The following is a 13,564-nucleotide window of genomic DNA, read 5'->3' on the forward strand; positions in this document are numbered from 1 at the left end:
ATAATAAATGGCGTAATGATGTTAACTGAATGGAAGTGCTGCTCTCAGCCAGTCTTGAATAAGTGAGATGTGAATATTAATGCTTCTCTATCTGAGTTTTTGCCACAAAATCTTCTGAATATAATCAAAATGTGCATCGAAATGCAACATTAATGCACCCTCCGTTTCCTAGGCGATGGCACGACCCTTGCTACACCCACTGGACCAGCCAAAGTGGGAGGGGTAATTTCAGTTTGGTCGAACAGAGGGCTCGAGACCAGAATTTAACATTTAAACTTGTAACATGTTTAATCGCTGACAAGATGTGGACTAGTGTTAATTAAAGTAAAATTGTGAAAAGGAAAGGTTTTATATCCCGGACACAATGAAAAACATTACGACTGGAAACTGTACCCCCAGTTGAGAATAGTAATGCCCACAGCGATGGAGAACACTTATCCTTGAGCTGAGAAAACCAGACCATCATTTCGAAATAGAGCTGCAGATTCGAGAAGCTCGTTCAAAATAGCTAGGTACACCCCATAAAGGGGTGGTTTCGAGTTTTGAGGGCAAATTCGCCTCCTTCATATAGAAATTGAACGTTTGTTTTTCCAGGAGAACACACCATTTGACACAAAATTTGCATGTAAAGGGGTCTCCAGTAACCACGTGGTCAAATCTGGCATAAGAAACAATATTAAATGTTGGGTAAAGCCAGTCCAAAATAAACTGATTTGAACTTTTGTGTTTTGTAATTTATACCACTGCAGTAACATCACCTTTTTTGACAACATCACACAATGTAATACGTTTTGAAACTGAATACTCCGACGTATTCTGTGTCTCCTTTGCTAAAAAATACGGTATGCCGATTACCATGTAAGGAGATGATGACGTCAAGACAGATTTGTAGTGCGTTTGGTCCTTGATGGTGCACAAAGTTTTGTCAAGGTAGCTTGTGTATTTATTTCCTAAATGGAGAGATTAGGGTCGATCTAAACGAAGGCCAAAGAATGTTATGATACTCTAAGCGAGCTGAACTCTAACGCGAATGGTTGGATAATTTGGAGGATGTTTAGAATGATCTCATCTCATTAAGATTATTTGGCGGTCAGTATTGAATTTCAACTGCGTCACAAGTTTGCGAAATGAGTATTCCGTCGAACGGTCAACGAACGATATTTTAGAAATCTGGAGACATGGCACATTGCATTTTTATTTTAGTATTTTATATTTTACAATAGATTTACGAAGCAATGATTTTGTCGAAAATTCTGAAAAAAATATAGGAAGATTTGATCGCGAACACGTTTTCACTTGGGGTCAACTAGCCCTGCGTACGATGCTGTGTGTTCCGCTACAGCTAATCGCCCCGCACACCACAGCCCTGCAAAGACCCGTACGTAGGGTCGGTGACTTCAAATCCATTTTGGGACTTAACGTAAAAAGCCAAATTACTGCCGAAATTCAGCGTTCTTGGGCCCCAAGTCGTATCCCAGCCTACCTCAGCTACTCGATCGCTTCCAAAAATGACAGTCTTTTATTCAGTTCTCGTAAATAACCGTCGATGTCGGCAACTCTCTCGCTAGCCCTGCGTACGATGCTGTGTGTTAGCTGTAGCACATAGCATCGTACGCAGGGCTAGGGGTCAACATGGGGTCGCAGCCATGTATGTTGCCTCAAAACTTATTTCTGTCTGCACTCAAAACTCAAAAATGTCGGATATGAACCTGAAAAATCGATGCAATTTTGTCAAACTTCGGCGAAATTTCAGCCTATACAAAATTTCATCTAGGTAAGGTAAATTTACTGAAATTTGATCGACAAATAATCCTGAGCTTGAACGTGACAGCTCGCCTTCTCCGGGAAGTCAAGTATCCAGCTGCCCATACACAGTTGCCCATATGGCCAGGTTTATGAGATTGTTTTCAAGCGACGGCGGCAGACCGTACGGGGCTCTGGATATGAACCTACCGCCGATGTAGCTGTAATAACTGTTGTGTTGTTTTTAGTGCCCACGGACGAAGTCCTGGGGGAGTTATAGGTTTGGTCATGTCAGTCCGTCCGTCCGTCCGTTCACGCAGATATCTCAGACATGCCCTGGTCAATTTCTTTCAAACTTTGCAGTACAAGAATAGTACCCAACCCCATACAGATGCACGTCGATTTGTTTCACAATGCGATCGAATTTGGCCGTGTTAGAGGACTTTTTAGTTTACACCTCCATAGACTCCCATGTATAAGGCAGTTCTCCATAGACTCCAATGTATAAGGCCAAGAAAAATAAAAATTTAGTTTCTCATCGTATTCATATTGCCTAAAGGATGCAGTGACACAGTTTTTAGTCCCCACGGATAAAGTCCAGGGGGACTTATAGATTGGGTCATATCCGTCCGTGAGTCCATCAGTGAGTCCATCAGTTCACGCAATATCTCAGACATTTTGACAAAATATCATGTGACCTTGGTGACCTTTGACCTCAAATATACATAATTGTCCATAACTCAGTAACCACAAGTGCTAAACCTTTCATATTTGGTATGATGGGACACCTTATGACGCCACATATTGTACCCCATTAATTATGCGCATATCTAATTTTGAGCGAGCCAATAGAGCTAGAGGTCTGATTTTTGGTATATACGGATAAGTTAACAATATAATTCGTTTGACAAAACGTCACGTGACCTCAATGACCTTTGACCTCAAATATACATATTTGTCCACAACTCAGTAACCACAAGTGCTACACCCTTCATATTTGGTATGATAGGACACCTTATGACACCATATATTGTACCTAATTAATTATGCTCATATCTTATTTGAGCGAGCCAATAGAGCTAGAGGTCTGGTTTTTGGTATGTAGGAATAACTTAGCTATACAATTATTATGACAAAATGGGACGTGACCTGAGTGACCTTTGACCTCAAATATATATTTGTCCACAAATCAGTAACCACAAGTGCTACATCCTTCATATTTGGTATGATGGGACACCTTATGACACCACATATTGTACCTCATTAATTATGCGCATATCTAATTCTGAGCAAGCCAATAGAGCTGGATGTCCGAATTTTGGTATATAGGGATAACTACAGGGTAGAAATCTAAATATGCCCATCTAAATATTAGACATCTACCATCGAGAACAAAAGAAATTTGCAGTAATTTGAATATTTAAGGAGTTTAAGCAATTTCCACTATAAATAAAGAACCCCTGCCTCAAACTCCACAAAAGTTGCTAGACATATTTTGCCGTTGTCATGCCATTGCTTCGTTTAATAACCAGTTAATCAAATGCCTAACTGACAGGAGGAAATTCAAGACCATATTTGAATAGTAGTATATATTGTCCTCAAAATTACTCTATCATGGCCCAAGTACTCATTGCCTTCAGCAATACTGCCTTGTTATCATTATTATTATTGTTATTATCACATGTACAAGCCAAGTTTGTCGTCTCCGAACAAAAAATACTGAAGTTATTCTCTGGTCGTTCCGACAACTCGAGTGTATGTCATCAATTCTAGTGCGTCGGATCATTTTTTGCGTCGATCTTCGGTGTGCTTGTCAATGTAAACAAACAACATGGCGGCCGGTATTTCTCCCACGATCAAAATGTGTCTGACGTGAAAATATCGTAAAAATTAGTCATGGTTTAGAGTCTGACAAAATACATCCAAAGGCAAATTTTTAGTCCTTGTGTTTTAGTTTTGTCGCCAATATGGGGGTTCGTATTTGTAAAGACCCCGCCAACGCCTGAATTTTCGACGCTCTGTGTGCTTTCATGCGGTAGACATACGGCTACCACTGCAACAAGGGGGTCAAGTGCGGTGTCCAGGCCTCCAAAAGTCAAGTAATGAAATCGATATTTTCATAGACTACGACAATAATAATCCGGGCAATGAAAACACAATAGCGTACCGCCTGTATATTCCTCAGGAATATTAATTACGTGAATTATTTGCGGAAATAACGAACTTGAAGCTGGTCCTGTTACCGTTGGTTCCGTATACATTGTAACCAGGGACAGGCTCGACGAATACATAGTGTTCGTGCCGTCGAGATTCAGTCGATTTTTGTCCTCGACAAATAACGTATCTTTGTCTGCGGTAAATTTCTAGGCCTATGCTGTCTTTGAAATAGTGTAGACCTTTGCGGAAGGTACGTGTAGACCGAGAGGTCGCTCCATACACGAACGAACGTGAACGCCGTGTTCCTCGCTCACGCGACGGACGACTGGAAATGATTGACAACTTGCCCTCGGCTTATTATTATTCCTAAAGTAGTTCAAAAGTTTAAACGCCAAACAGTCAGCGAAAACTTCTTTTATTTTGCTTGTGCATTTGATAAGTATATTATTCCCTAATATTTTTCTTCGTTCAGCTCGGAAAATACTCATGACGTAATGGCCGTGTCACCACTCGTCTTCGACTCGTGGGACACGGTCATTACGTCACCCGTATTTCCTTCACTGAACGAAGAAAAATATAAGGGAATAATATCTAATCATCATCATCATCATCATCATCATCATCATCCTCATTGGATCTTGTTACACTGTTACTGTCTTATTGTATAAACTTAATGCATTGAGCAAATCAAAACAGCAAATAAGTGTTAGAATGAAATCCTATGTGTCAGGTAAGATAAAACACACACATTATTTTTGAACCTCTTATTCAGCTCTCGTGTTTCACAAGGAAGTTAATGTAGTGCCCACTTATTTCTTGCTATGATGACCTACGTCACGCTAGATTTGGATTCAGATTCTACTCAATCCCGTTTTGGTTGTCCCTCTCTTCGTTCTTGGCGTGCTTGCCAAAACGAGTTAGAGTTTTCTGGATCGTTCCTTCGGTGACATTTATCATGTTGTATCAAACACTATTAAATACCATTCTGGGAATCATTTTGTGGTATTTGAGAGAGAAAGATGATACGTCTGTTAGTTTGAAATGCCAAGAGTGGGTCACATTACTGGAACTAAAGTCTATCTGCTCAACACTTAATTAAAAAAAAGCCTTTGGAAATCGAATTTTAGAGTATCCTTTACAATGCATGATGTCAGCTAAAAATACTTGTTTTTAGTGTTTTTGGTCTGTATGGTTTGCAAAGTTAAGGTTCCAAGACAAGAAATGTGACATTTTTAATCTAACAATTCTCTAACGGTTAATAAACTCAGAACCCCTGTAAAGTATACATTTTCTGAAAGCCTACATATATGGGAACATTTTGGTTACCACAGTGTCACCATTGTTTACATAACTATCACGTGACAAGATAATTTGCATAACCTTCCAAAAGTCGGTTTTCCCTATGTTTTGTCTCAATACTTCAAACTATCTGACTCAAACTTGCTGGAATGCAAGCTGTCACAATGCTTTTTCAAAGCGTGTCTCAGATTTTTTATATCTTGCTTAGTTTTTTGGAGCATAATTTTAAAGAAATCAACTATGGTAAATTCACTACTCTGGAAGTTTTTCTGGCATAAAAACTGTTTAAGAAAGTTTAGAAAAACTCTGAGACATACTTTTGAAGACCTGTAGAATAGCTTGCACTCATATGACTTTCAGCCACATATCTCAAAGCATTGAAACAAAACATAGGGAAAACCGATTTTTGAAAGGTTATGCAAATTACCTGTCACGTGATAGTTATGTAAACAATAGTGACACTATGGTAACCAAAATGTTCCCCTATATCTAGGCTTTCCGAAAATATACAATTTACGGGGGTTCTGAGCTTAATAAACACTAGAGAATTGTTAGTTTAAAATGGTCAATTTCTTGTCTTGGAACCTTAATGCGTATTTTTCACAAATAATGATTCTGTTGTCATTTAGGGACTGGACACAAATTACAGGGGGGGTGGGCCGGTGTTTTTTGGGGGTGGGTCGCCATTTTTCGCGCAAGCATTTTTGAAGGGTCATAAAATTTTGTGCAAGCCTATGGGGGAGGGTCACCTTTTTTCATGCATCAAAGCTGAAATTGCATGTGCACGTTATGGAATACTGAAAAAAGAAAAAATACCTCCTGGCACTTTCATTTTCTGCCATTACCATTTTCGGCGCGCCCTTCGGGCGCAAATTTCAGGTATAATAAACAATGTATTGATGATTCAAGCAGCCACATTGATTTAAGTTGTCATGATTTCTACTTATTCAACACTATTGTGCATAACTGTCCCCTATAATAACTCTTTCAATAACAATTTGGGAGATTACTTATTTGACATCATTCTCCCATTGACAATACATTGGGTATAGGTCGGTGTCAAACGTTCATGTCGCTGTATGTACATTTTTTAATTTTTTGAGGACATTGACAGAATACAAACTGTTCAGAATAGTGCATAGTGTCATCAATAACAACTGGAAGCTTCAGGTCGAACAACTTTTGAATAACAATTTAGGATCAGATAACCTATGAGTTATTTGTAGTTTCCTCATAGCCTACAATGTATAGTGAATCAACATTTTGGTGAAATTCCAAAATCAAATTTCTTGCACAACCATTGACTTGAAACCACTCTAGTCTAATCATGAATATTAATACTAATAATTAGGTGTACATAAATGCACAGGTTACCAAGTTTTGTATTGGAAAAAAATTATTCATAGTTTCATCATAGACTGCCATGTATAGTGAATGGACATTTCAGTGAAATTCCAAAATCAAATTTCTTGCACACCCATTGACTTGAAACTACTCTAGTCTGATCATGAACATTAATACCAATAATCAAGTGTACATAAATGCACAGATTTTCCTATTTTTTTATTGGAAAAAAATTATTCATAGTTTCATCATAGACTGCCATGTATAGTGAATTGACATTTAAGTGATATGCCAAAATCAAATTTCTTGCACAACCATTGACTTGAAACCACTCTAGTCTATCATGAACATTAGTACCAATAATTCAGTGTACATAAATGCACAGATTTACCTATTTTTGTATTGGAAAAAAATTATTCATAGGGTTTCACCATAGACTGCTATGTATAGTGAATCAACATTTCGGTGAAATTCCAAAATCAAATTTCTTACACACACACGGACTTGTAACCACTCTAGTCTAATCAAGAACATAAATATCAATAATCAAGCATACATAAATACACAGATTTGCCAAGTTTTGTATTTAAAAAAAATTATTCATAGTTTCTTCATAAACTACAATGTATAATGGATCCACATTTCATGCGAAATTCCAAAAACAAAGTTATTGTACACAGATGCACGTGTTACCACCCTCTTCTAATCAAGCACAATTATGTCAATTATTCAGGGTCATATATACACAAATAGTGCATATTTTTAATTCTGAAAATTTTTTTTACAGTTTTGTCATAGACTCCCATGTATAGTGGATCAACATTTTATGCGAAATTCCAAAAACAAAGTTATTGTACACAGATGCACATTTTACCACCCTCTTCTAATCAAGCACAATTATGTCAATTATTGAGGGTCCATATATGCACAAATAGTGCAAATTTTTAATTCTGAAAATTTTTGACAGTGTTGTCATAGACTCCCATGTATAGTTTTGTCATAGACTCCCATGTATAGTGGATCAACATTTTGACAGAAATTCCAAAATCAAATATCTTGTTCACATGTGCACTTGTAAACAACCCATGCTAATCAAGTATATCTATATCAGTTATTAAACATCTGTATATGAACAGATATAGCTAGTTTTATACTGGAAAATACACGTTCGTAGTTTTCTTATAGTCGACTACATGTATAGCGAATCAATATTATCGATAAAATCTAAAAATTACATTTTTGTACAGGCATGCACTTTTTACCTGCCACTTCAAGCAAAGTACATTTACATGAATTATCACACACATATGATTTGATATTTCTTGGACAACGCGTTATATCGGCCACATTTTGCCTTCCTTTTGGGATGGCGACTTAAAAAGTATAGCAAGTCAGAAGGGGGTCTTTAACACATTGCGGGTTTTTTTGGGGGGGTATTGAGTAACAGGGGAGGGTCACTTATTTTCATGCACGGATAAGGGGGAGGGTCACTAATTTTTGTGCATGAACTTTTGAAGGGTCACTATTTTTTACGCAGCGGTTTTTCGAAAAACACCGGCCCACCCCCCCCCCTGTAATTTATGTCCAGTCCTTATAATCAAAGTAGGTGCATCAGATTTTTTAAAAAATTCTCAGTAAACACATAGACCTATGATATCTCAGAGATGATGAGTGAAGTCAATTAGAGGATTACGTAGTTTGATGAATACGGAGTGTACCAGATTCGATGAACTTGCTGATGATACTTATCTGACAGACACACATGATTGGTACTAGTAACTTGAAAGTGGTAATCACGGATATTGTGATTACGTTGTACTTCGCAAACTGAAACTGACAAAAGCTGTTCTATAAATCAATGGCGTCTCCAAGAGTGTTGAAACATGAAGATTAGCCTTCCAAACGCAATGCAATGGGTTCGTTATGCAATGACATATACATAGATATGATGAGCGTATATCAAGCTGTTTGCCCAGTGATTGTCGAGAAATAAATTCTGGACTTTTGAAATGGGAATTGTTGCCTAGGTAATTAACTCAGAGCTTGTAGCCATTTTAATTTCAAATCTTACTATTTTTGTATTTTTCCTCTATAATCTTAAACTTTGATGAAACCTGATAATGACTGTGAAGATAAGTGTTTTAAAGCTTCCCTGGGTAGTGGTATCCTCTACATATTTCACAAAGTATGCTTATTAAGCTTGATTTATACTGAATGGCTTTCAGGAGCTAGGCCTTTGTTGGCAAAATTGAGCCCACATCTGCGGGTTACAATGTTACATAAACCTAACCTGCTTGTGAAACAGGAAGATTACAAAATTCACATATGTAACACCCTATTTTTAACGTAATCTTCAACTTAACCCTGGAGCACGTGCCGTCATACAGTTCACGTTTCATCCATAACTCACTCAGACATGACAACATAGAAAGCCAAAGCAAGAAACCAGTGTTTTAACTGTACTGGTGTACCATGCGTACATAGTGAAGGTTACGCAAGCATGTAATACATCCTAATTTCCTTCCGAAAATAATGTCCTATATGAAACAATGCTATTTGACGTTATGTTTGAAACAATCGATATCACCTCATTTTCATGTCATTGCTGTTCGTATCTAGAAAGGGACCCGATTGCCCAATTACGTCTGATTTACTTCGGGGCATTTCCGGTGACTTACTAATTTCCTGAAAAGATGTACGCTGTTCTATGGATTCAAAAGCAATGATAATCTTTGGAGAAGAAAGATGATCTCATATCCTCTTTTCAGTATGCTATTTCTTGCAATAAAAAATCATAAATTTTATGGCCTACTTTGGTCTCTGGAAGTTCTCATTGTCCACGATGCTTACATGTTCGCTGTATGACTATAATATGTATTGCCAATAAAGATTTTTGCTACCAATCTCCGGTGTCTTAGTCTCATCCTAGCTCTGTTTTTTTAAAGATTTCTTTTTCTCCTTCACCGTTTCATTTGTTTGTCCTTTGGCAATCTTACTAGGAATTTTATCACTGTGTGACTTCAATTATCTGACGTAACAGTCTTTTGAGTTGACATGTACAGCACTCTGTCACAGACATAGACAGACTTGAAACCCGTTACGAGTCTGTCTATGTTCGTCTTTTGAGTTGACATGTACAGCACTCTGTCACAGCAGACTTGTAACCCGTTACAAGTCTGTCTATGTTTGTCAGTGACTCTGTGTACAATCTGACCTGTATAAAGCTTATGATGTCAGTCGATTGCTACGGGCCGCGTGCGCAGTACGAGCCCGCGAACGATGCGACTTGAGAGGGAACGATTGTAGTTTGAAATGCTGAAGTAGGGCCATAAGTTCGCTTTCAACGCTGACCCGAAATTGGTCCGTACGTCACCAGCTTTTCCTAAGGACTTTTACATGGCTGTGGGAACTCAGCATCGTATCATCATGGAGATAATGTAACATGTACTCTCCGAGTAATGTGATACAGTGAAGAAATCGAATTCGTCATACAAATTAAAAGAAATATTAGCTTTCATGACTTGAGCCCTTTAAAGGCAGGGGGAGCCTATAAATACCCCATATCTCCCTGGGCGTTCATTATTGAATATGAGTGGCATATGAAAGCAGCGTAAACGAATGCTCCCGAAAATCTGGATCTTTCAAGAACCACGGTGTAAATTTAAGTACTGTGCCAACATATCACGTTTTGTAAATACTTGTGGCATCACCTTGTTGGCGAAATTCTCTCAATTTTTCCTTTTCAAGTTGTTTTTATGCCACAACTGCTTCCATGCTGTTTTCGAAGCCTCCGAAGATCAATAGATGAGATCATTCAAACAGCCGCCAATCACGACGGGGACGAGGAAAGGTGAAACGATCAAACGTGGAATCTCTTCACCATCCACATCGTAACGAACAAGATTAAAACTTCACCTTAGTGACTATAAGGCACACATTGGTCTTGTAGTGCTCACACCAATTAACGCCCCAATTAATCGATCTTTCCACATGTAGATGTTTTTGAAAATACTGCATCTGTGCCAAAATGTCTTTGCAGAATCTTCATGACTTAAAATTTATTTATTTTATTTATTTATTTATTTATTTATTTATTAAGATTTATCCAACGTTAACTAAAAAGGTCTACCTTATAGGATTTGGTGACCAAAACAGGTGCAAAACACTACAAAGTCAGTCCCCAATAACACGCTACACAACAAATACAAGGAAGAGCTGACGTAAAATATTTATAGTAAGAAAACAATGAAAAACATTGAAAAAACACAAATTTACATAGGTCTACATTTACAACAAAAGCAGTGGCTTGTCAATGTACAAGTGTTCTGAGGATCAAATGAACAATGAAATTTTTTCCAATACCACTTTTTATTGCCCGAGCAGTAAGTTATGCGCAATCTCAACGTCAAACAGGTCAATATGGATAAGCTTTTCCCTCCAGGTGATGACGATATACTACTAATTCTCAGTTTAAGGCTCTATTATTTTGATTCTGGAAGAGATAATCAAGATAATAAAAAGTTCCATAGGTATATATCTAGAGATAAATATTTGCAGCCTCTCTGATTTATGAAATAGAGTAGCATTCTGTAAAACGCATGCATGCTGCGCAAACATGGCAACTAAAAAGTAATACATTTTGAACGCATTACTGACACCGCCCTTATTTTGAGATTGAACCTCTTACTCTTCAGTTCGTGACTCCAGGTGATTTCTCGCGAGATTATGAAGTACATTGCTGGCTCGTGGTGGTTACGTGTTTTTGTCGAAGGGGACAGTCCTTTCTATGGCTGACTTCTACCGCTTTTTTCCACCCTTGGTGCTAAAAGTAGAATGATCTGTTTGACGTTGAGATTGCGTACAACTTACTGAGAGGCTTCAGTATCAGGATATGTAAATTACTCCCAACATCACTACAGAACTGGAAGAGACATGTCCAAACTACTGCGGTCAATCAATTACTGGTAGTGTTAAATGGCCTACCTAAACCTTGCGACCGGACAGTCAAACTTAATGGCAATATTTTATAGTGAAGTCTCATAAGTATAGATTGAGAGCAGTAATTAATCATGTGACCCATGCGTACAGACATGGGTGGGTAACACTCAAACCAAACGTACCACAATAGTCGTACTAGAGACATTTCGCCGCGGAGCTTGTCTGAACGCAGCCGACCTATGTTGCATTTTTTATTCAATCTGTCATCCAACAAGCGAATGCCCAATTACAGGATGAGGTACCCATAACCCACTACCCCATAGAGCAATGAGGAGTAAAGTGCCTTGCTCAGGGGCATAACACCGTGCTGGAGTCTCAAACTCACCACCGTCCGACAATGAGTAGGTTACTCTTGACCCAACGGGTTCCGAACTCAACGGTACCATCCTCGGACAGTGAGTCCGGAACCAAACCACTGGTAGTGCCTCCTCAAAGGTATTAAAGGCAAAATGCGCCATTGGGACAGATATTTGGACTCTCAAGCTTTTCCCATTCTTTTCTGATCTACCACTTGCGGGGATTTATTCTGAAGCCCTTTGAATGTGAAAAATTTTTTAAGGTTTTTGAAAGTCGAAAATTTATGTTTCTGCAGAGTGTTAACACAGGAATGGAGGCAAGTTTTGAAACAAATTATCGACAAGTCTTGCGTTATATGTTTCTCAGGTACCAAATTTGCATGGTGACCCCGGTTTTTGAAAGAAAATGGTTGAAAGATTCCGCGAGGAAAAATTTGAGCAAATGTTGACGTCATTCACTTTTGTAGGCGCATACTACCTTTTAATGAATACCTTAGACCTTCAAATGGTAAGCAGGTATCATTGTCACTTTCCAGTCATCTACTGTAACTGTTTCTTGAAGCAGACACTTCAGGAAAATGCTGAATTTCTCAGTTTTAAAATGGAACTAAGCGTATTTCTTAGATTTCTCCTTGCTTAAGATACGTATACTATAATTCTTGGCTATCAACGTAGAATCTTATTTTCTTATTAGTGTGAACAAAATAACACAGCAATTTTATGATAATTTATTTGAATCAGTCGTGTATTATTTGTATATGGGGCGTCTCTGGAGAAGTGGACTATTATGAAAATTCACGGCTACTTTGTGATCATTTGATGGAATCAGTCCTTCACAATTTGGACATAGGATGTCCCTTGAGTAATGGAGAGTATAATGGAACATTCATTCGATTATATGAATCAGTTTTTTGTCAGATGCGTTGTAAAGGTTGATATAAATATTTGCATTGTCTGAGGTAAAATGGGCCTGCTTTCCACAAATCCCAGTCTAACAAGCATCAACGTCGAAGGATATAATCCGATTCGGGTTTGTGATGTAGATATTACGATCATGAAGTCACATTATGAAGACTGCTTTACTGCATCGGCCGTGAAAATTAACATTTGTAACACGCGATTTGAGTTTAAGAAATGAGCAGGATTTAAATGAAAACCCGGCGACGAAGACAAAATTCCCTACAGCTTAAGAATGTTACAATGCTACAAAGGTTTTCACAGGACCTGGACTAGATATACCATGTAATGGCGCACGCTCAAAGCAATATTATCGATGATGATATAAACGGTTCGAACGTCTAATTTTTTAGTCATACACGCGCATGCGTAAAGTATTGCCCATAGTTGAAATCAACTCCTTATTAGTTGTATGCACACCAATCAAAACAGATAGTACAAGATGTTAGCGTGAACTGTAAACTCAACTAATGTTGTCGTATAGATCAGATCATTCGTCATTTTTTTTATCACTCCTCCATTTGTAGAATACAAAGCACAATGTCCTCGCGATCGTCGGCGACTTGCCGCCCGACTACATTTCGCCGAGTAATTCTCGTTTTCGCGGTCGCCCCAGCTTTGGTATTGCGAAGATCGGTCCGTTATCGCAGTCGGTGGAGCTGGTGACGGACGGCAGCAAGGAGTCGCGGATGCGCCGTGAGCGTATGGTGAAAATGATGGCTATCTTGCTGGTTCCAATTTCCGTCATTCTTGTACAGACCGGACTCGAA

At 38.4% G+C, this 13,564-nt stretch overlaps 1 protein-coding gene across 1 annotated transcript in view; it reads left to right on the forward strand.

Moving 5' to 3' along the window:
• LOC139139312 (cubilin-like) overlaps positions 1-13,564 on the forward strand; it is a 250,854-nt gene that overhangs the window by 106,769 nt on the left and 130,521 nt on the right. The window lies entirely within an intron of this gene.

This window comes from Ptychodera flava, chromosome 8 (genome assembly GCF_041260155.1).
Source record: "Ptychodera flava strain L36383 chromosome 8, AS_Pfla_20210202, whole genome shotgun sequence".
Taxonomy (NCBI): Eukaryota; Metazoa; Hemichordata; class Enteropneusta; family Ptychoderidae; genus Ptychodera; species Ptychodera flava.